General features: G+C 37.3%; 1 long non-coding RNA gene across 1 annotated transcript in view; it reads right to left on the minus strand.

Moving 5' to 3' along the window:
• Positions 1-19,747: 19,747 nt before the first annotated feature.
• Positions 19,748-23,899, minus strand: part of LOC118971432 (uncharacterized) — a 47,240-nt gene continuing 43,088 nt past the window's right edge. The window contains exon 3 of the long non-coding RNA XR_005059861.2: positions 19,748-22,650. This is a non-coding gene — a long non-coding RNA (uncharacterized lncRNA). The remainder of the gene's footprint in view (positions 22,651-23,899) is intronic.

Here is a 23,899-nt window from a genome sequence, read left to right on the forward strand (position 1 = left end):
CAACCTTCCAAGGTGACCAAGGAAGAAACAGAAAATCTGAACAAATCAATTACCAGCAACAAAATTGAACTGGTAATAAAAAAACTACCAAAGAACAAAATCCCAGGACCAGATGGCTGCACCACTGAATTTTATCAAACATTTAGTGAAGACCTAATACCCATCCTCTTTAAAATTTTCCAAAGAGTAGAAGAAAAGGGAATACTGCCAAACTCATTCTATGAGGCCAGCATCACTCTAATATGAAACCAAGCAAAGACACCACAAAAAAAGAAAATTACAGACCAATATCCCTGATGAACATAGATGCAAAAATACTCCACAAAATATTAGCATACCGAATTCAAAAATACATCAAAAAGATCATCCATAATGACCAAGAAGGATTTATTCCAGGGATGCAAGGATGGTACAACATTTGAAAATCCATCAACTTCATCCACTACATCAACAAAAAGGACAAAAACCACATGATCATCTCCATAGATGCTGAAAAAGCATTTGACAAAATTCAACATCCATTCATGATAAAAACTCTCTCTCAACAAAATGGGTATAGAGGGCAAGTACCTCAACATAATAAAGGCCATATATGACAAACCCAAAGCCAACATCATACTTAACAATGAGAAGCTGAAAACTTTTCCTTTAAGATTAGGAACAAGACAAGGATGCCCACTTTCCCCACTTCTACTCAACATAGTACTGGAGGTCCTAGCCATGGCAATCAGACAATACAAAGAATAAAAGACATCCAGATTGGCAAGGAAGAAGTTAAACTGTCCCTGTTCGCAGATGATATGATATTGTACATAAAAAATCCTAAAGAATCCACTCCAAAACTACTAGATCTAATATCGCAATTCACCAAAGTTGCAGGATACAAAATTAATACACAGAAATCTGTGGCATTCCTATACACTAACAATGAACTAGCAGAGAGAGAAATCAGGAAATAATTCCATTCACAATTGCATCAAAAAGAATAAAATACCTAGGAATAAACCTAACCAAGGAAGTGAAAGACTTATACTCTGAAAACTACAAGGCACTCATGAGAGAAATTAAAGAAGATACCCATAAATGGAAACACATCCCATGCTCATGGATAGAAAGAATTAATATTGTCAAAATGGCCATCCTGTCTAAAGCAATCTATAGATTCAATGCAATTCTTATCAAAATACCAACATCATTCTTCAACAAACTAGAGAAAATTGTTCTGAAATTCATATGGAACCATGAAAGACCTCGAATATCCAAAGCAATTCTGAGAAGGAAGAATAAAGCTGGGGGTATTATGCTCCCCAACTTCAAGCTCTACTACAAAGCCACATAAATCAAGACAATTTTGTACTGGCACAAGAACAGACCCATAGACCAATGGAACAGACTAGAGAGCCCATATATAAACCCAAGCATATATGTTCGATTAATATATGATTAAGTAGCCATGGACATGCAATGGGGAAATGATAGCATCTTCAATAGCTGGTGTTGTCAAAACTGGACAGTATCTGCAAGAGAATGAAACTGGATTATTGTTTAACCCCACACACAAAAGTAAACTCAAAATGGATTAAAGACTTGAATGTAAGTCATGAAACTATAAACTCTTAGAAGACAACATAGGCAAAAATCTCCTGAATATAAGCATGAGCAACTTCTTCCTGAACGCATCCCCTCAAGCAAGGGAAACAAAAGCAAAAATGAACTCATGGGACTACATCAAACTAAAAATTTTCTGTATGGCAAAGGACACCATCAACAGAACAAAAAGGCATCCTACAGTACAGGAGAATATATTTGTAAATGACATACCTGACAAGGGGTTAACATCCAAAATATATAAAGAACTTATACGACTCAACACCCAAAAAGCAAATAACCTGATTAACAAATGGGCTGAGGATATGAAGAGACAGTTATCCAAAGAAGAAATTCAGATGGCCAACAGACATATGAAAAGATGCTCCACATCACTAATCATCAGGGAAATACAAATTGAAACCACAATGAGATATCACCTCACACCAATAAGGATGGACAACATCGAAAAGATCAAGAACAACAAATGCTGGCGAGGATGTGGAGAAAGGGGAATGTAAGCTAGTTCAACCATTGTGGAAAGCACTATGGAGGTTCCTCAAAAGCTCAAAATAGAAATACCATTTGACACGGGAATCCCACTCCTTGGAATTTACTCAAAGAACGCAACTTCTCAGATTCAAAAAGACATATGCATCCCTATGTTTACCGCAGCACTATTTACAATAGCCAAGATATGGAAGCAACCTAAGTGTCCATCAGTAGATGAATGGATAAAGAAGAAGTGGTACTTATACACAATGGAATACTATTCAGCCATAAGAAAGAAACAAAACCTACCATTTGCAACAACATGGATGGAGCTGGAGGACATTATGCTCAGTGAAATAAGCCAGGCAGAGAAAGACAAGTGCCAATTATTTCCTTCATTTGTGGAGTATAACAATGAAGCAAAACTGAAGGAACAAAATAGCAGCAGACTCAGAGACTCCAAGCATGAACTAGTTGTTACCAAAGGGGAGGGGTGTGGGAGGGCGGGAGGGAGAAGAGGATTGAGGGGTATTATGTTTAGTACACATGGTGTGAGGGATCATGGGGACAACAGTGTGGCACAGAGAAGGCACATAGTGGATCTGTGGCATCTTGCTGCACTATGGACAGTGACTGCACTGAGGTATGGGTGGGGGACTTGATAGTATGGGTAAATGTAGTAACCACATTGTTTTTTCATGTGAAACCTTCATAAGAGTGATTATCAATAATACCTTAATAAAAATTTTTTAAAAACTTCAGATGAGCTTCAGTGGGATTCTCTGAAAGAAAATTCTGTGATTTGAGTGGTAGGAAAGGTGAAAGCTAGGGGAAATGAATCACTTCTCAAAAGGGATCAAAGCTACTCTTATATGAAAGAGGTGAAGGGATGGTGACAGGCTAAGGAAAACCTTAAAGTAACCATTTTCTTTATTCATGTAATGTTTTATAATTTTCAGTCATTTGGTCTTGTCTCTTGGCCTGTATACTTGCTGATTTTTTCACCTGAAAGGGTCAGATTCAAGTGGAAATTTTTTTCCAGCAGATCCCCATGTAGCTACCTCCTTCTTGCTCTTTGGATTTCAGTGTCTTCTCCTTGGAGAGGGTTTGCCTGCCCAACCTCTCCCAGGGGAAGCCCCCTTCACTCTCTATCACATCACTCGATTTCCTTCCAAGAACTCATTATTATTTGAAATTATCTTGTTTGTTACTTGGTTCGGTCTAGTTATCCAATCATGATGTAAGCTCCATGAACGTATCCTATTTTGTTCATGCTGTATCCTCAATGCCTAGGAGAGTGCCTACAGAACAGCAGGTGTTCAGTAAGTATGTTCTGGACAAGGGAATAGTGAGTGGAGTGTTAGGATTGGGAGAGCCAGCCAAGAAAAGTTAGGTAAAATTGGAATGGGATACATATGGCCAGAAAGAACAGAAATGATCAAGAGAGGAAATTGGGACCAGTAACCAAATTTCACTGGAAATGGAAATAGTGAAAAATAAAAGAGTAAATCATTTTGTCAATGCCTTCCTGCTTTCATCATATTCAACAAATCTTTGTTGAGTACTTCCTATATTCCAGGCATTATGTTAAGAGCTGCCATATACAGAGATGAACGAAGTCATAGGTTGAAGAGGATGGGGAGAGGAAGTAAAGTCAGGAGTTGCTTCTTTTTTTAAATTTTTCATTAGGGTATGACTGATATACACTCTTATCAAGGTTTCACATGAAAAAACAATGTGGTTACTACATTTACCCATATTATCAAGGCCCGACCCATACCCCAATGCAGTCATTGTCCATCAGTGCAGCAAGATGCAACAGATTCACTATGTGTCTTCTCTGTGCTACACTGTTCTCCCCGTGATCCCCCACACCATGTGTACTAAACATAATACCCCTCAGTCCCCTTCTCTCTCCCTCCCCACCTGCCCTCCCACACCCCTCCCCTTTGGTAACCACTAGTTCATTCTTGGAGTCTCTGAGTCTGCTGCCATTTTGTTCCTTCAGTTTTGCTTCATTGTTATACTCCACAAATGAGGGAAATCATTTGGTATTTGTCTTTCTCCGCCTGGCTTATTTCACTGCCCATAATACCCTCGCTCCATTCATGTGGTTGCAAATGGTAGGATTTGTTTTCTTCTTATGACTGAATAATATTCCATTGTGTATATGTACCACATCTTCTTTATCCATTCATCTCCTGATGGACACTTAGCTTGCTTTCATATCTTGGCTATTGTAAAAAGTGCTGCGATAAACATAAGCGTGCATATGTCTTTTTGAATCTGAGAAGTTGTATTCTTTGGGTAAATTCCAAGGAGTAGGATTCCCGGGTCAAATGGTATTTCTATTTTTAGTTTTTTGAGAATCTATAATTCTAACCCATTATCAGTACTCCATATTGCTTTCCACAATGGTTGAACTAGCTTACATTCCCAACAGCAGTGTAGGAGGGTTCCCCTTTCTCCACATCCTCCTCGCCAGCATTTGTTGTTCTTAATCTTTTCGATGCTGGCCATCCTTACTGGTGTGAGGTGATATCTCATTGTGGTTTTAATTTGCATTTCCCTGATGTGGAGCATCTTTTCATGTGTCTGTTGGCCATCTGAATTTCTTCTTTGGAGAACTGTCTCTTCATATCCTCTGCCCATTTGTTAATCAGGTTATTTGCTTTTTTGGTGTTGAGGCATGTAAGTTCTCTTTAGGAGTTGCTCTTTCCTGAGTTTTCAAACCAGTCATTGAGTTCACCATCTGATAATAAGACACACCAAAAAATAGATACATGAAAAGGGACGGGGACTATCAAAAGGGTCAGTGAACTTTAATAAGGGGAACGTATCAGGGGAAACTACAGAGATGACATTTAATTTTGGACTTGAAGATAAGTAAAGAATTCTTCAGGCAGAGAGGAAGGAAAAGGGTATTCCAGGCAAGGAAACAGGACAAACAAAAGTGGGAGGCATGAAAGTACTTGTTATGCTCGAAAAACAGCAAGCAGAGCAAATTGTTCCCTGTGACGAGATTAGGGTGTTCATGAGGTAATGGCTGGACATGAAGCTAGAAACGTGGATGAAATGAAAGGGTTGGCCTCATTACAAGGCATGCTAAAGAATGTGGAGTTAATCAAATCAGAACAACTTAGACTTTGTGGTGACACTTGGATTTTCCTGTGATACCTGATGAATGGTAGTGGTATGTCAGGAAATTCTATGACAAAAGTCAGTCAAAGGCCTCTTGGCTTGATGCCCAGAGATCTCAATTTACCTCACATGTGTGGCTATAAGACAGTCGTCTGAGGGTCTGGGAGAAGTGCTGGCCCAGGATACTGGGTCCCCAACTCTCACCCAAGGTCAGGCTGAGATGCTTGTGTCTCACCAAGGGTCTCACACATAACAAGGCTCAGACCACACCTATATCCCTCAGACTACAAGGGTTCCAGGTAACTCAAGCAGGGGCAGCCACCAAAGGACAGACTAGGGTGAGACAAGCAAACAGGCATCTGGGGTGCAACAGTTAAAGGGGTGCCCCAAAACCTCAGTAATCAAAAGAATATTTTAATGGAAATATTTTAATGATAAAAATTTATACCAAAGAAATCAGTGATCAAGGGAGGTCTCCTCTATTGTCCCATCAACTGCTCATTATTCACGTACTACATTGGACTTGGGGTAATTCTCTCAAGAATTCTTCAAACCCATTCCTGAATAAGGGAATGGGAAGGCCTAAACCAGGACAGCTCCAGGGAGATGGAGCCAGGAGTACCAGGTCCACCCTCCCCAGTTAGAACAAGGACAAAGATTGGATTTCCCACCCATTGGTAGATGGAAGCGAAGGATATTTAATTTAGAAAACTAAAGAAATGTAACATTTCTATGACCTGTATGTCATGGAACTAAGTTATATCTATCAACGGTGTTTAACACCAGCTTCCACACTTTGCTTTAAAGTATTTAGGTTTTCAGGCTCAAAGAAACTCCCAGATGGATTTGTTTAACCCTGCCGCAGGAACTGGAGGCTGGAAGTGTTCCAGGTAATGTGTATGGCTGTGCATGCTGCTCTGTGCAGATACCTCATACCTGAGAATCTATTGCAGTCCCTCTCTTACAAATTCAATGGCAACTGGAAGCTTAGTCAAAGGCAGAATCAGCCAAGGACATGCCCTGGAAGTGGGAGGAAATGGAGCGGGGTAGAGTGGTGCACAAGACTAGGACGCTCGGGACGGGCTCTGCTGTGAAACCTATCCACAAGCCTGCACTGCCCCTGCGTGGCCACACCGGAGCTCTGCACTGCCCTTGACTTGGGGAGAATGTCTTGAGATGTGTGTGTTTCTTCCACCTGGTGCTCTTTGGAGACCCAGCAACAGTCAATATCATCGTGAAGATTTTATTTACTACAGATATCTTCTTGGTCTTTTTAAGAATTTCTACCATTAAAATGATCTCTTTAGGCTCACGACCTGAAAGCTTTATAATGCTTATAGGGGTACAGTATAATTCTAACCCATTATCAGTTATTATCGAAATCCTCAATTGGTTTAGGTCAAGTGGGGGGCAGGAATGGGTTATGAACATAACTCTGGTTGGGCTAGAGGTGAACAAAAGAAATGCTTGCTGATCTTCAGTCATCTGGACAGCAGTACCAGGGTCTCGACTGTATTCCCACACCACCTTTATTATTATTTACTTCATATTTTTTAGAATTAATGAACTTTTGCCAAAACTTAAACACATTCATGTAAGAAGGAAAATTTAATTATATCAGTGTCATTTGTCATAAGCAGAATATAATCCTAGAAAAGAAATGAATAAAAACAGTGTCATAAAATTATAAATAGCTACGGTTGCCAAAAGAAATCTCCAGTCTTGAGGTCTATTTTCTTGGTTAAAAAGGAGATTAATAAGTGTTGGAGTATGTTGATGACATGTTAGGCCAAAATGAGATTTTTTTCCTACATGTAATCCAGTCTTGAGAAAGAATAGCAAAGGGAGTTACCTGATTATGATGCGATTCTTTGTTATTTCATTCTTGTCCATTTGCCACCTAAAATCATATCTTGTATAACTTGAAGTCATTCAGTGTATTTCTGGTACATGTCCTAAACTTTTGGAAACAGAAGGTCTGGTCCATGAGGCTAAATCAGGCCTGGGATGTGGGAGCTAAAAACTGGGGCTACTGATACTAGAAGTAAATCAAAGAAACCAGCTGGAGGATATCCAAAGGTCGACCTCACTTCCTTTACAAATTTGTGTAAATGTTTTTACAACCTGTGTGAGATTTCTCTTTCTACATCTCCTCTGGCACCTACAGTAGGTGGCATACATAATAGATGCTCTATCAGTACCTGGAGCTGGCTGACTGAATTAAATCATGTTATTAGAACACGTCATCCAAATAGGACCCTGGGAACACAAGAGGAAGACAGGTTTTCTGAAAGATACTCCTTTATCTCCCACCTCCGACCCACAACAGGCTCAACCTAAAGCCTAAGCAAGATGTGGAAATGCCATTCAACAGCACAGTAGGATTGATTCTAAAGACTGAACCTTGCAAAGAACAGTTCTTTCTCCTCTTTTGGACTTGGAGGTATGGCCTTTGATAAATAACTTTATTTATTCTTTACTGGTTCTGTCTCATTGTTAAGTGATAAAACAACTCCAAAGTAGTTTCCCAGTCATAAAGGTCACTTATAGTAAGTGATGCACTCCAAATATGGAGTGTCTTACACTGGAAACAAGCCATCAAGCAACATTCCCTATGTGTGTATGTAAAAGACTGGTTCTCTAAGTTATTTTCTTGAATTTGTACAGATAAACTGAGTGATGAATATATAAACTGTGTAAATACTACTTATAAGATAAAATATCGGAGTCTCTCAAAGGCATTTGGGAGATTCAGCGTCCTCCTAAGAGAAAGATGAAAACACTCAGATGAGTGGGCACTCAGTGCTGAGGAAGTCCATCTTTAAGTCACTAGGTTTGTGGACAGGCATGAAGCTAACAAACCTTATATACTTGACCCTATTCTGGAGCAGGTAATTGACTTTTTCTCTGAGAAGGGTCTTCAGATGTTGAAAGAAAACAAAGATGGAAATAAAGTCCTCTCCTAAAGGATATAAACCAGGTATGGAGGAGATTTCAGACTCTCTGGCCAATGAATCTTTCTCCCACCCTAATCTGGTGCTGAGGCTCTGTGCCCAAATTCTAACAAAGAACCAGCTTCTGATGGCGGCTAGAATTACACACTTATGGCTGCCCTCCCCATTATGGATCATTGATAGCAACTTCTACATGACCAGTTGGTTCCTCTTTGTTCCCCTCATTCATCAATCAGTGCATTCCCAATAACTACTAATAATGATTTTCAACCCCAGTTAGACATAATCAGGAACACCACTGCTGACAAGTGCCACTCCAAATCCCAAAGTTAAACATTAATGATTTGGGGGTTGTCTATTGTTTTAGAGAATTCCTGCCAAGCTCCCTGCAGAAAAATGAGCTGACCTCATTAGTAAATTCTGTCATTATCACGGGCCCATTTTCTTTCCAGTATTGGTGATGATATCCTCATATTAACACAGAAAAGTCCAGTGGTCAGGTTCCTAAAGCAATTGCCCTTTGGACTCACCTGTAGAAACTGCTGAGTGGGAAGGGTCAGTAAACTAAGGGATCAGGCTTTGGTTCAGTGACTTCAGCAGCCCGACTGAAACCGTCCCCTGCCCTTCCCACTGCTTTTTACCTAACCTTGGTCTATTGGTGACCTTCAGCCATGGGGCCACCCTTCTGACCACTTTACCTGGACGCCCAGATCTTCAGTGCTTTCATGACTAAGAGGCTTCAGCATTCTCCTTTCCCCGGCCTCCTCTGCCTCCAGGATCTCCACCTCCCAGGGTGTTGTCAGCTCAGCAGAAGTTTCACTGGTCTGAGTTCTGCTTTATGGCAACTAAGCTATCATACTTCTAATCTGGAAGCAGCTTGAAATTAAAGTACAAAAAACTGAATTTTGGAGACCAAAGGAATTTGGGGCAATTGAATTTCAGGCATGGTCTGGGTCCCCTTGGAGTTGAACTTGCTGTGTGTGGGGCCTCCTGTCCATGGCTTTGGAGCAGTTTGATAATTTAAAACATCACTTAGTCATAATAGATCCCTGGTAGAGCCAGGATCCAACAGATTTCTGAACTAGGACTCCATCCAGTGCCATTCTCCAAATTGAATCAATGCCACTTACTAGTTATGTAGCCTTGGACAAATTACTTAACCTCTTTGGCCGTCAGTTTCCCCAGTAGGGGTAATGATAATCTACAGTATTAATGTGAACTTTAAATGAAGTATGGTATATGTAATAAGTGGTAGATGCTCAATGACTTTCAGTTCCCCTAACCTTACACTCTACATTTTAGAGGGAATCTATTTACCTGCCTCACCTCCTGCTTAGTGGGTGGGATGAGGCTTGGATTGGAATAACCTCACCTCTAGGAAGAATGTAAATACTTAGGAAGTCACAGGAATTGGTCTCTCTTTCTCAGATCCTTGACTGCAGTGGTAAGACTAAGAGATCCTCTGTCTGAATGCAGCTCTGCTTCAGGGAACACCTGCAATGTTCATTTCTGGGACAAGTCTTTTAGTAGCTTGATCAGGGCTCCTCATCATTAACATAGTCCAGCCCAGAACCTTGGAGATGGCAGGGATTTTGTTTATTTTTTATTTTTAATTGAACTATAGTTGACATATAATGTCATATTAATTTCATATGTGAGATGACAGTGATTTTTTTATCTGGCTTTCATATTTACATATGAAGAGCAGAAATACTTGTCACAAGAACATGGCATTACCAAGTTTATATTCTAGATAATTATTTATACGACTCTCAATTTTTTGAGGCAGGAATTCTCTTTTATTCATTTTCCCTTATGCTTATTTCCCTTAAGTGCCCACCATCTTGCTTTGCACGTTGAAAGTGCTCATTTAATTGGGTTGAATTGACTCAGTATCCCAGAACATGAACCAGAAGGGGAAAACATAGAACCTAACATTGCTAGAGAGCAAGATCCAGACTAAGAAAAGGAACCAGAAAGAAACCAAAGCTGGGCAGAATCTTTTCCATATGCCAGACTTTGCTCACATAACTTTTATCTGTGGACTTAGCCATCTTGGAAAGTTATCACTGCCCCTGGAAAGACTATCTCAGGAATATGTTGTTAGTATAGTAGCATAACTGGCTAGAATGGTGGCTGAAATTGAGTCTTGTTTCTGAAGCCATGCCTAGTTACCAGCAAGTGATAAGTAAAACTTTTTCCCCCTATGAGATGGGTTAGGACAGCAGTGTTCTGCCAGCCATTCTGTGCTTCCGCAGGGCTGGGAGCTTGGCTCAAATACCCTCTTGCTGGAGAAGTGTGCTATTGCTTAGGAGAATTTGTTCCTCATTCATTAACTACCTCATATGTGTTTTGTCTTTGATGCTTAAGGCGTATTTGCTAATGTAATTCATTAATTAAAATTCCCCTTTCCCTTAAGGCTTAGTTTTGCTACTTGCAGGCTCATTGGTATGAATTTTCTTCTTCTTCTCTTTTGCCTGAGAGCTGAAATGGGGGTGTTCCCACCGGGGGAATAGATAAGTAGAGAGAGTGATTTAATCTTAGAATGGATTGGGACATTAATAAACTTAATGGAGTGGTTTCTTCAATTAGATTTTTAACTCCTGAGGGCAGGGACTATGTCTTATTTATCTGTGTATCCCCGCTGGGTTCCCTAGTGGGTTTTCATGGTGACTGCTCAGTAAATGCTTTCTCATTAATAAATGAATCAAATATAACCAACATTGCAAAAAGTTTTTGTATGATATTGGTAGAATAGGTAATATGCACTAGAGAAACTTAGAAAAAGAAATCACTGTGCGCCAAGATGGTCAAGGTAGTTTCTATGGAAGAAGTAGGAAAGTCCCATGGAAGAATTTGACTCTCTAGACAGAGATGGGATGAAATATGGAAAGAATATGGGCTTCTAAATCACTTAAATTCTGTGAACCTCAATTTCTCCTCTATCCAAAACATTTCAATTAAAAAAATGGAACAGTAAACCTACATCATACATAAATCGTAAATGAGATAGCTATTTAAACTAGTTAACAAAACAGCAGGAGACTTACAGATACTGAGAAATGACTAGTAGTTACCACGGGGCAAGTGGGAGTGGGAGAAGGATAAAGGGGCACAAAAATTTTCAGTCATAATATAAACTAGTCACGGGGATACTAGCACACCATGGAGAATACAGTCAATGATTCTGTTACATCTTTTTATGTGGACAGATAGTAGCCACACCAGTAGGGGTGAGGATTTAATAATATGGGTAACTGTTAAACCACTGTATTGTATACTTGAAACCAATGCAAGATTGTTTATCTTCAGTAAAAAATAGTTAACATAGAGTGTGATGCACACAAAATAATTTTCTTCCTTCTGTAAATTATCTTTCTTTTACTGACCTGTATAGTCATCCTATTATATTAGAAGCTGTCCCAATGATATTCATGATATTCCAACGATACACCATGGAGTGCATGGTATCATTTCCTTCACCAACCAGGGAACTTTCTAGACACCAGAGGGGATATTCCTCTGGTGGAAGATATTCCAGGAAAGCTCTATTCTCTAAGGAACAAATGAGATAAATAAGCATGCTAAATACTTTCTTCTATTCTTGAAAATATGACCATATTGGGCACAGGAGACCTTCACTAGGCAATGTATCTCCAATTTTATTTCCATTTCCACCTAACAGAAATTTATTCTTAGAAGAGCTCTTGGAGATAATTTAGTACCTTTCTTTAATTTTGCATATTAAAAAAAAACCTTCAGCCAAGAGCAATTAAGGGATTTAGTTAGTGGTAGCTAGTTAGTGGCTAGTTAGTGGCAAAACTGTGAATTATATTTGGGCTCTTTGACTTCTAATCCAGTGCTCTTTCCAACATATCAGGCTGTTTCACATTTCCATCAACTTTAGTAACTGAGTTATTTATGGGATTCAAAGACATCCTATATGTTTCCTTTGGCTTGTTTATGACTAGGAGGATCAAGTAATTGATATAAATATATAAGGTGTTCCTGCTAATTTATAATTCCTGATTTCTGCCATATTGGTTATTTTGGGTGACTTCTTGGTCCTACAATGATTGTAGCTGGAGCAATATGACATTTCATTATTTCCCAAGATACTTTTTCAAGCTTGAACACATTGTCAACATCTTCTAATTTATTATAACTTTATATTCCAAATTTCCATTAATTTTTTTCTGAATGTAATTTCTATTATAAAGTTAATTAAGCTTTAGTACTTTAATGCCATGTTTTTTTTCCTTAATAATTCTTTACCAGTGTATGTACCAGATTATTCCAAGAAACTTAGAATACTTCTTTAGGTAAATTGGATGGAAGATACATGTTCTTCAATTATGTTTTCAGTATTCACTGAAGAATTGCCTTCACCCTTCTACCTTCAGAGGACAATTTGTTCATTCACTCAACACATATTTATTAAGTACCTGCAATGTGCCAGACTTAATGGTAGGCAATGGGAATACAGTTTTGAACTATGAAAACAAAGAAAATGGAGGGAAATGAAGAACACAATCACAGTAAATAATGAGAGTGCTAAAAAGAAAATAAACAGGATATATCAAAGAGTAATTGGAAGGGACTTACTTTAGGCAGGTTGATCTGGAAATGGTTCTCTGAGGAGGTAATTTTAGAGATGAGACTAGAAGAATGAGGATGAGTCAATTATGCAAAGAGTGGGGAAAAGAGGGTTCTAAACAGAAGAAACAGAAGGTACCAAGATCTTGAGGCAGGAAAGGGCTTGGTATGTTTGAAGAAAGAAGGGAGATAGCCTGACTGTAACAGTGAACAGAGGGGAGATAATGAGAGACAGGCCTGCAGAGACAGGTAGAGACGAGACCACTCAGCACCTGGTACCACACGCTTTCTCTTCTTCTGGAACTCCAGCCATATAAATGTTAGACCTTTTGATATTGTTGGCTGCAGCTGTGCTTCTCATTATTAAATTTTTGTAATTCCTGACTTAGAGTTTAAACTACCTAAAACAGGCTTTCCCTCTTCCTAAATTGCAGGCTCAAAGGGAGATGAGTGAATTTTGTCAAAGAGATTGTCCTAATAGCCTCAGAATGGTAGTATTTCAGAAGCTAGGAGATCTTTAAGATTCTGGGAATTCTACTAGGTTGTATGTAAGCTTTATGAGGGCAGGGACTGTCTTACTCAATTCAGTTTCCTTGGCATTCAACACAGAGCTTGGCATTCAACAAATACCCACTAAACACATGAAAGTTTGACTGAATGTCTAAAATATGTTAATTCTTAGGCAAGCTGTGCTTACTTTTTAAATATTTTTTCTCTGTTGCTCAGAATGAATGATTTCTATTGATCTATTCAAATTCTGTTCAAATTCACAGACTTTTTCCTCTGTTATCTCCATTCTTCTACTGAGCTCACAAGTGAGTTTTTATTTGGTTATTATATTTTTCAGTGGTGTCTATACAGATATCCTCTCTGTCATTCCTAATATTAATAATTTGAGGTTTTTCTTTCATAGTTTAGCTAGAGATTATCAATTTTTTGTATCTTTTCAAAGAACCAACTATTTTTTATTTCACCGATTTTCTCAAATTTTTGTCCATATTCTATTTCATTGATTTCCATTGTTACATTTTTTGTTTGATTGCCTGTATTTTTGGTGTCATAGCTAAGAAATCATCATCTAATGTTAAGTCATAAGGTTTTCATGTTCTTTTACAAGAATTTTGTAAGTTTTAGCTCTTCCATGTAAGTCTTTGATCCACTCTGAGTTAATTTTTATATATGGCATAAATTATGGGCCAAACTTCATTCTTTTGCATGAGGATATTCAGTTGTCCTATTAACATTTGTTCAATAGTCTTGGCATTCTTGTCAAAAATCAATTCAGTTTAACCATAGATGTATGGGTTCATTTCTAGACTTTCAACGCTTTCAATTTTTTTTTTACCACATTATGTATAACTTAAGAACCATACAATAGACTATGTCCAGTTCTTTCCTCCTGCTTTTGGTCATATCTTTTAATTCTGAATATAATACAAATTCCACAATATATCTTCATTATTTTTTCTTTAAATAGTCAATTTATTTTTTAAAGAAATTAAGGTATGAGGAAAACCACTTATATTTACTCACATATTTATACTTCTTGATATTTCTCATTCATATTATAGAATAAAGCTCTTCTGCCTAAAGAAGTTCCTTTATGATTTCTTGTAATACAAGACTGTTGGGAACAAGTTCTCTCAGCTTTTATTTGTCTTTGAATGTCTTTATTTCACCTTAATTTTGAAAAAAATCTTTTTATTGGATGTAGAATTCTGAGTTAACATTTTTTTCTTTCTGCCCTTGAAAAATGTCATTCTGTTGTTTTATGGCTTGTATTGTTCATGATGAGATGTCAGTAATTCTTATCATGATTTCCCTGTATATAATGTGTCTTCAGATTTTCTGTTTTTTTCAGTTTTGAGAAACAATTATCATAGTCTTGACTACTTTAGCTATGTAGAAACTGGGTAGATTGATTCCTACCACTTTGTTCTTTTTTCAAAGTTGTTTTATCTATTCTATTTCCTTGGCCTTTCTATATAAATTTTAGAAAATCTTGTCTTCCTTTACAAAAGAAACCACTTGTGATATTTTTATAGGATCTGAATTAAACTGTATATTAATATGAGGAGAACTGACATCTTTACTATGTTGAGTCTTCTAATCCTTGAATGTAGTATATGTCCCATATATTTAGTTCTTTGATTTAACAGTTTAATAGTTTTCACCATACAAGTCTTGGACATGGTTTGTCAGATTTACATCTAAGTAGTTCCTTTTTTTTTGTTGTTTTGTACATTTATAAATGGTATTATAGTTTGATTTTGGTGTCCATATGTCCAGTGCCAGTGTATAGAAATAGTTGATTTTTGTATGCTTTGTGCTATATGCACATAAGGACTGTTTTACTTCTTCCTCTCCGATCTGTAAACCTTTTATTTCCTCTTCTTGCCTTACTGCACTGACATGAACTTCTAGTACTATGTAGAATAATAGTGGTGAGAGAAGACATCATTGCTTTGTTTCTTATCTTGAGGGGAAAGCTTTTAGAGGTCACTCTAGGTATTTTCTTATATACACGTACCATCACAGTCTGCTGGAGTCTTTATTTTACCAGTTCTGATGAAGTGTAGAAATTTCACCTCCCTTTACATCCATCTATCTTCCCCTTGTTCATAGTAATTGTTTGGGATATATGAGGCAAAAAGAAAACCAAGGGACTGTTTTTCTTTCATCACTGTTCTTTCCTCAGATCCTAAGGTCCCTCTAGTCAGTCTGCCTTTTTCTCTCCATCTTTCAGAATCTTCTTTATATGTATATGTGTATATATATATATATACACACACACACACACACACATATATATATATATATACACACACACACACACACACACATACATATTGGCTTATATATAATACCTGGTATTTTTAATTGCACTTAGTAAGAGAACTAGAGAAAGTTATATGTACTCCATCTTCCTGGAAGTGGAAATCCTCAGATATTTTGTTCTTGAATTCCTATCTCTTTTATTATATTGATACACTCTTCTATCTTCTTGAACATTTTTATAAAAGCTTGTTTAAAATATTTGTCTAATGACTGAACCTTTGGTAACCACGAATCTAAAGCCTGCAAAGGCAATAAGTACATATGTATCGATAATCACCCTAAATGTAAATAGTCTGAATGCACCAATCAAAAGACGTAGAGTCACTGAATGGATAAAAAAACAAGACCCATCTATATGCTGTCTACAAGAGACTCACTTCAAACCCAAAGACATACACAGACTGAAAGTAAAGGGATGGAAAAAGATATTTCATGCAACTAATAGGGAGAAAAAGCAGGAGTTGCAGTACTTGTATCAGACAAAATAGACTTCAAAACAAAGAAAGGAACAAGAGACAAAGAAGGACATTATATAATGATAAAGGGGTCAGTCAAACAAGAGGATATAACTATTATAAATACCTATGCACCCAACACAGGATCACCTACATATCTGAAACAAAACTAACAGAATTAAAGGGGGAAATAGAATGCAATGCATTCATTTTAGGAGACTTCAACACACCACTCACTCCAAAGGGCAGATCAACCAGACAGAAAATAATAAAGAGACAGAGGCACTGATCAATGTATTAGAACAGATGGACCTAACAGACATCTACAGAACACTCCATTCATAAGCAACAGGATACACATTCTTCTCAAGTGCACATGGAACATTTTCAAGAATAGATCATATACTAGGCCACAAAAAGAACCTCAGCAAATTCAAAAAGACTGAAATTGTACCAACCAGTTTCTCAGACCACAAAGGTATGAAACCAGAAATAAATTATGCAATGAAAATGAAAAGGCCACAAACACATGGAGGCTAAATAACATGATCCTAAATAATCAATGGATCAATGACCAAATAAAAATAGAGATCAAGCAATATATGGAGACAAGTGACAACAATAATGCAATACCACAAAATCTGTGGGACACAGGAAAGGCCATGCTAGAGGGAAATATATTGCAATCCAGGCCTACCTCAGGAAAGAAGAACAATCCCAAATGAACAGTCTAAACTCACAATTAATGAAACTAGAAAAAGAAGAACAAATGAGGTCCAAAGTCAGTAGAAGGAGAGACATCATAAAGATTAAAGCATAAGTAAATAAAATTGAGAAGAATAAAACAATAGAAAGAGTCAATGAAAGAAAGAGCTGGTTCTTCGAGAAAATAAAAAAATAGATAAACACCTAGCCAGACTTATCAAGAAAAAAAGAGAGTCTACACACATAAACAGAATCAGAAATGAGAAAGGAAAAATCATTAAGGACACCAAAGAAATACAAAGAATTATTAGAGAATATTATTAATAATTATATGGTAACAAACTGGATAACCTAGAAGAAATGGACAACTTTCTAGAAAAATACAACCTTCCAAGGTGGACCAAGGAAGAAACAGAAAACCTGAATAGACCAATTACCAGCAAAGAAATTGAATTGGTAATCAAAATACTACCTAAGAACAAAACCCCTGGACCACATGGTTTCACTGCTGAATTTTATCAAACATTTAGTGAAGACCTAATACCCATACTCCTTAAAGTTTTACAAGAAGTAGAAGAGGAGGGAATACTCCCAACTCATTCTATGAGGCCAACATAACTCTAATAGCAAAACCAGGCAAAGACACCACAATAAAAGAAAATTACAGACCAATATCCCTGATGAACATAGATGAAAAAATACTCAACAAAATATTAGCAAATCGAATTAAAAAATAAATCAAAAAGATCATCCATCAAGATCAAGTGGGATTCATCCCAGGGATGCAAGGATGGTACAACATTTGAAAATCCATGAACATCATCCACTACATCAACAAAAAGAAGGACAAAAACCACATGACCATCTCCATAGATGCTGAAAAAGCATTCGACAAAATTAAACTTCCATTCATGATAAATACTCTCAACAAAATGGCTATAGAGGGCAAGTACCTCTACATAATAAAGGCCATATATGAAAAACCCACAGCCAACATCATACTGAACAGCGAGAAGCTGAAAGCTTTTCCTTTAAGATCGGGAACAAGACAAGGATGCCCACTCTCCCCACTTTTATTCAGCATAGTTCTAGAGGTCCTAGCCAGGGCAATCAGACAACACAAAGAAATAAAAGGCATCCAGATTGGCAAGGAAGAAGTCAAACTGTCACTGTTTGCAGATGATATGATATTGTACATAAAAATCCTGAAGAATCCACTCCAAAACTACTAGAACTAATATCTGAATTCAGTAAAGTTGCAGGATAAAAAATTAATCCACAGAAATCTGTTGCATTCCTATACACTAAAGATGAACTAACAGAAAAAGAAATCAGGAAAACAATTCCATTCACAATTGCATCAAAAAGAATAAAATACCTAGGAATAAACCTAACCAAGGAAGTGAAAGACTTATACTCTGAAAACTACAAGACACTCATGAGAGAAATTAAAGAAGATACCAATAAATGGAAACATATCCCATGCTCATGGATAGGAAGAATTAATATTGTCAAAATGGCCATCCTGCCTAAAGCAATCTAAAGATTCAATGCAATCCCTATCAAAAAACCAACAGCACTCTTCAACGAACTAGAGAAAATCGCTCTAAAATTCATATGGAAACACAAAAGACCCCGAATAGCCAAAGCAATCCTGAGAAGGAAGACTAAAGCAGGGGGAATTACGCTCCCTGACTTCAAGCTCTACTACAAAGCCACAGTAATCAAGACAATTTGGTACTGGCACAAGAACAGACCCACAGACCAGTGGAACAGACTAGTGACTGCAGACATTAACCCAAACATATATGGTCAATTAATACACAATAAAGGAGCCATGGATATACAATGGGGAAATGACAGCCTCTTCAACAGGTGGTGTTGGCAAAACTGGACAGCTACATGTAAGAGAATGAAACTGGATTACTGTCTAACCCCACACACAAAAGTAAATTCAAAATGGATCAAGGACCTGAATGTATGTCATGAAATCATAAAAGTCTTAGAAAAAAACATAGGCAAAAATCTCTTGGACATAACATGAGCAACTTCTTTATGAACATATCTCCCCAGGCAAGGGAAACAAAAGCAAAAATGAACAAGTGGGACTATATCAAGCTGAAAAGCTTTTGTACAGCAAAGGACACCACCAATAGAAAAAGCATCCTACAGTATAGGAGAATATATTCATAAATGACAGATCCGACAAAGGATTGACATCCAAAATATATAAAGAGCTCATGCACCTAAACAAACAAAAAGCAAATAAGCCAATTTAAAAATGGGCAGAGGATATGAACAGACACTTCTCCAAAGAAGAAATTCAGATGGCTAACAGGCACATGAAAAGATGCTCCACAGCACTAATCATCAGAGAAATGCAGATTGAAAACACAATGAAATATCACCTCACACTAGTTAGGATAGCCAACATCCAAAAGACAAACAACAACAACTGTTGGCAAGGATGTGGAGAAAGGGGAACCCCCCTACACTGCTGGTGGGAATGTAAATTAGTTCAACTGTTGTGGAAAACAGTATGGAGGTTCCTCAAAAAACTAAAAATAGAAATACCATTTGACCCAGGACCTCCACTCCTAGGAATTTACCCTAAGAATGCAGCAGCCCAGTTAGAAAAAGACAGATGCACCCTTATGTTTATCACTGCACTATTTACAAAAGCCAAGAAACAGAAACAACCTAAGTGTCCATCAGTAGATGAATGGATAAAGAAGATGTGGTACATATACACAATGGAATATTATTCAGCCATGAGAAAAAAAGAAATCCTACCATTTGCAACAACATGGATGGAGCTAGAGGGTATTATGCCCAGTGAAATAAGCCAGGCAGAGAAAGACAAGTATCAAATGATTTCACTCATCTGTGGAGTATAAGAACAAAGAAAAACTGAAGGAACAAAACAGCAGCAGAATCACAGAACCCAAGAATGGACTAACAGTTAGCAAAGGGAAGGGACTGGGGAGGATGGTTGGGAAGGGAGGGACAAGGGGGGAATAGGGGCATTATGATTAGCAGACATAATTTAGGGTGGGGGGCATGGGGAGGGCTGTACAACACAGAGAAGACAAGTAGTGATTCTATAGCATCTTATTATGCTGATGGACAGTGACTGTAATGGGGTATGTGGTGGGGACTTGATAATGGGGGAAGTCTAGTAACCATAATGTTGCTTATGTAATAGTACATTATGTAATTGTACATTAATAATACCAAAATAATCTTTGTCTAATGATACTATATAGAGAAAAACCCTAAGGACTCCACTAAAAGAGTAGAATAACTAGATTCAGAAGTTGCAGGATATAAAATTATTACACAGAAACCTGTTGTATTCCTATATTCTAACAACAAGGTAGCAGAAAGAAAAATCAAGAACATTTATAACTGCATCAAAAATAATAAAATATCTAGGAAAAAACCTAACCAAGAGGTGAAAGACTCATACTCTGAAAACTCTCTTCTCAGACTTGAATCAGGAATGCCTGCCCAGCTCCACAAGCAACAGGAGTCTCTGGCCCATCACCTCCAAACCTATGGTGAGCATTACCCCCTGGACTACTTTGAGAAATGAGGCCTGCTCACCTAAACTTGTTAAGTCAAGTCATCCGGTTAGTGAGTTTCACAGCATGTTCCTTGTCTGGGTTTGCTGCAGAAAGGATCACAGGAACTGTTTGCAGCTCCTGTTCCACACTGTCCATAACTCACACCAGATTCCAGGAATTAACACTTTGTTCTTTCTATTAGGTTAGTTTCAGCTATTAATCAAACTTAAGCAATAAACGTATTGTTCTTTTCTCTTAGATTAGTTTTAGTTATAAATCAAGCTTAACCAGAACTAAACTACAGCAAAGTTAATTGCTGGGGTGTCTACATTTCCCCCTTTTTGTTTCACTTGCACCTTTTGTAACATTAATGAGAAGACTGCTGATTGCTGTTGAGCATGTTGACGTTTTCAGGTAGCTCTTCTCCAGACTATATAAAATACAAATAACAAATATAATACAATTATTTGTAAGTGTAGTAGTGGAACCACTAAAAATTTTTAAGTGTTTTATCAGGTCCAGATTATTTATTCCATCTGCAATGCTTTCCAATAGATTAGAACCACTTAATACTTGTAATTGTTTCTGGAAATTATCAGTAATGTGCTGTTGAAGTTCTAATATTTCTTGAGTCATATTACCATGATTTAACATGTTTTTTAACATTATCCCAGGGAAAATAAGTATGATTATAAGGTATAGGAGTAACACAAAATCCAGTTGTATTCCAATTGCATTTCATAGAAATTTGACGTTGCAAACTAACAATTTGATCTCCTAGCATAATAACTGCTTGTTGCAAATCAGTCAATTGTGCATTAATTTCACTATCTATCCGTCTTTAGGTGATCCACAATTTTGACGAATTAGAATGCCAATTATTAACAAAGTCAACAGTCTGAATGCTTTGTTGAAGCGCGACCCCAGCGGCTGTAGCAGTTGCAATTATGGCTATGATCCCCAGGACAGCTGCAATGATTAATCTAATCATTCATTTAGTTCACTTCAGAAGATTTATCAATAGTATATTGGAGAAACATGATGCATGGAGAATCTTGCCACTTTCGGTGTAGTTGAACTGGAAACCAGAGACCTGTTCTAGCCTTAAGAATATAAAGATTATCTTTTGTGGAAAAAGGAACAGAGTTATTAATACAAATATAGAATGAACAATTTGCACAGGAGATGGAATATCCAGATGAACTCCACGCTATGTGACCAATCATAATATAAAAGGCAATCTGACACAGGCTGTAATATAATGACTCTCAGTTTTTGTAAAACTTAATTGACTACTTTTTGTAAGGCTATCATTCTAAATATGGTCTTTCCAAGCTATCAGACTCCGAAAAGCTGAGGGAATTTTCCTTAAGTGATACTGCAGGGGCCTAAAAGGTAAATGAGGGGCAGGAGGAGACATCCCACCTCCATGCCAATAAAGGGTCTCATTAGAAGAAGTGACAATGGTGTAATTAATGACATTAATATATTTATGCCATTTCAAGTCATGCCCCTGTCTTTTGGTCCAGGTGGAACCTTGAGGGTTCCAATCAGTGATGCTTCCACAGGAAGTATTAAGTAAAACCCGACCTAGTTCTCCTTGACAATTCGTCCAGTGCACCCATTCACTGATTTTCATAGTTATTGGCTGGGTGCAGATGGCCAAATCAGAGGGATGATCTGTTGTGTCTTTTGTATTATCTTTTTTGTGGAATCCAAATGCTTGAAGAAGGAACAATTTTTTTATTGGTATTATTTTTGACAATGGACAGCCATGTAGCTGGTTGTTATTTTTAAGCAATGGTTTCATTGTCCAATACAAATAGGTATCCCCTCTACTCCCACGGTATAATTCTCAATTTTCATGCCCTCTTCTCCTGGCCTTAATGGGCCACGAGTATCATTAGGACCAGGAGTCCAGTTGGAATCATTAACATATATTGGGACCGTCTCAGAGAGCCGACGAATAACTTGATTGATCAGGTGGTTAGGAATGTAAGCCCAATATGAATGATTAATGCCATTAGCAGAACTTACCCCTATGGTGACCACAGCAAACATAGCCAGGAATAAATCTGAAGCGTTGCGTGCTTGTCTGGTCTGTTGTATAATTTTTTCAGCTTCCTGTGTCATCTTTTTAAATTGTCCCCATGTTGGGGGATTCACCTACTTCTTGGTAATGAAACTCAAACTCTGGATCTTCTAATAATCATGGCTTGCATCTCATCAGCTGGAGGTTCAACATTAAATCGAGGCCTTTTATTCATTTTTTGGGTTTTATCTTCTTAGCTGGGATCCACACAGTTTCTCCTGTTTCTGTAATGACACAAGCATATCCTTGGCCCCACCTCTGAACCATCCATGATTCCCATTCTCCCATGTCATTTTTATAAAAAACAGGCTGATTTATTTCAGGAGACTTTTCCTGTATCCAATGTCTGTCAGATGCTGATGAACCTGTATCATTTGAATTCAAAAAATTCAGAGTAAATAATACCCTATGTATTCTCTTACAGGGAGGTTCTATGCCATCATATCCCCCTTTTTGTTTAAGCAACATTTCTTTTAATGTACAATTATGTATTTCAATAATTGTTTGTCCCTGAGGGTTATATGGAATTTCAGTAATATGCTTAATATCTCTTTGGGAGAGAAAGTTTTGTAATTTTGTAGAGAGATAACCAGGGGCATTATCTGTTTTAATTTTAGCTGGCAATCTCATAACATTGAAAGCTTCTAGTAAATGTTGAATTATGTATCAGCTTTTTCTCCTGATAGTGCAGAAGCTCACCTAAAACCAGAATATGTATCAATTGAGCAATGAACAAAAGATAATTTTCCAAATTCTGGAATATGAGTGACATCTATTTGCCACAGTTCATTAGGGTGCAATTTTCTTGGATCGACCCCTGGGGTGTAAAAGGTTTACTTTGAATTTGAGTACATTGAGGGCATTGGTAAATAATATTTGGAGCTTATTCTTTAGTGAGGTGGAATTTAACTTGTAAATCTTTTCTGTTAACATGAGTTTGTTCATGCCATGCCTTGGCAGTCAATAGGGATCCAATAAGTAACTTATCAGTATGTTCATTAGCTTTAGCCATTGGTCCAGGGAGAGAGGTATATGCTCGGATATGAGTAATATAAACATCATAATGTCTATCATACAATAATTGTCGCAAAGTACAAAATAATTAATCAATTCAGTGCCATCATCAAATAGAGTAACAGAGTAAATATGTTTTACTGTATATTCAACATATTGTGAGTCAGTAACAATATTAAGGGGATTTGTAACATCTTGTAATAACATAACAGCATATAATTCAGCTTTTTGTACTGAGTGATAAGAAGTTTGAACAATTTTTGTAGTTTTTCCACTATATCCTGTTTTGCCTTTTCTATTAGCATCTGTATAAGTTTCAGTTTTTGGGATAGGATGAGTTTCAATAATGTCAGTAAAAATCCATTGAGTTTTTCTAAGAAATTGAATATGTTTGTCTTTTGGAAAATTATTATTAATATTTCTTACATAGTTGGCAAAGGCTATTTGCCAGCTGTTATT

This window comes from Manis javanica, chromosome 5 (assembly GCF_040802235.1).
Source record: "Manis javanica isolate MJ-LG chromosome 5, MJ_LKY, whole genome shotgun sequence".
Classification (NCBI taxonomy): Eukaryota; Metazoa; Chordata; class Mammalia; order Pholidota; family Manidae; genus Manis; species Manis javanica.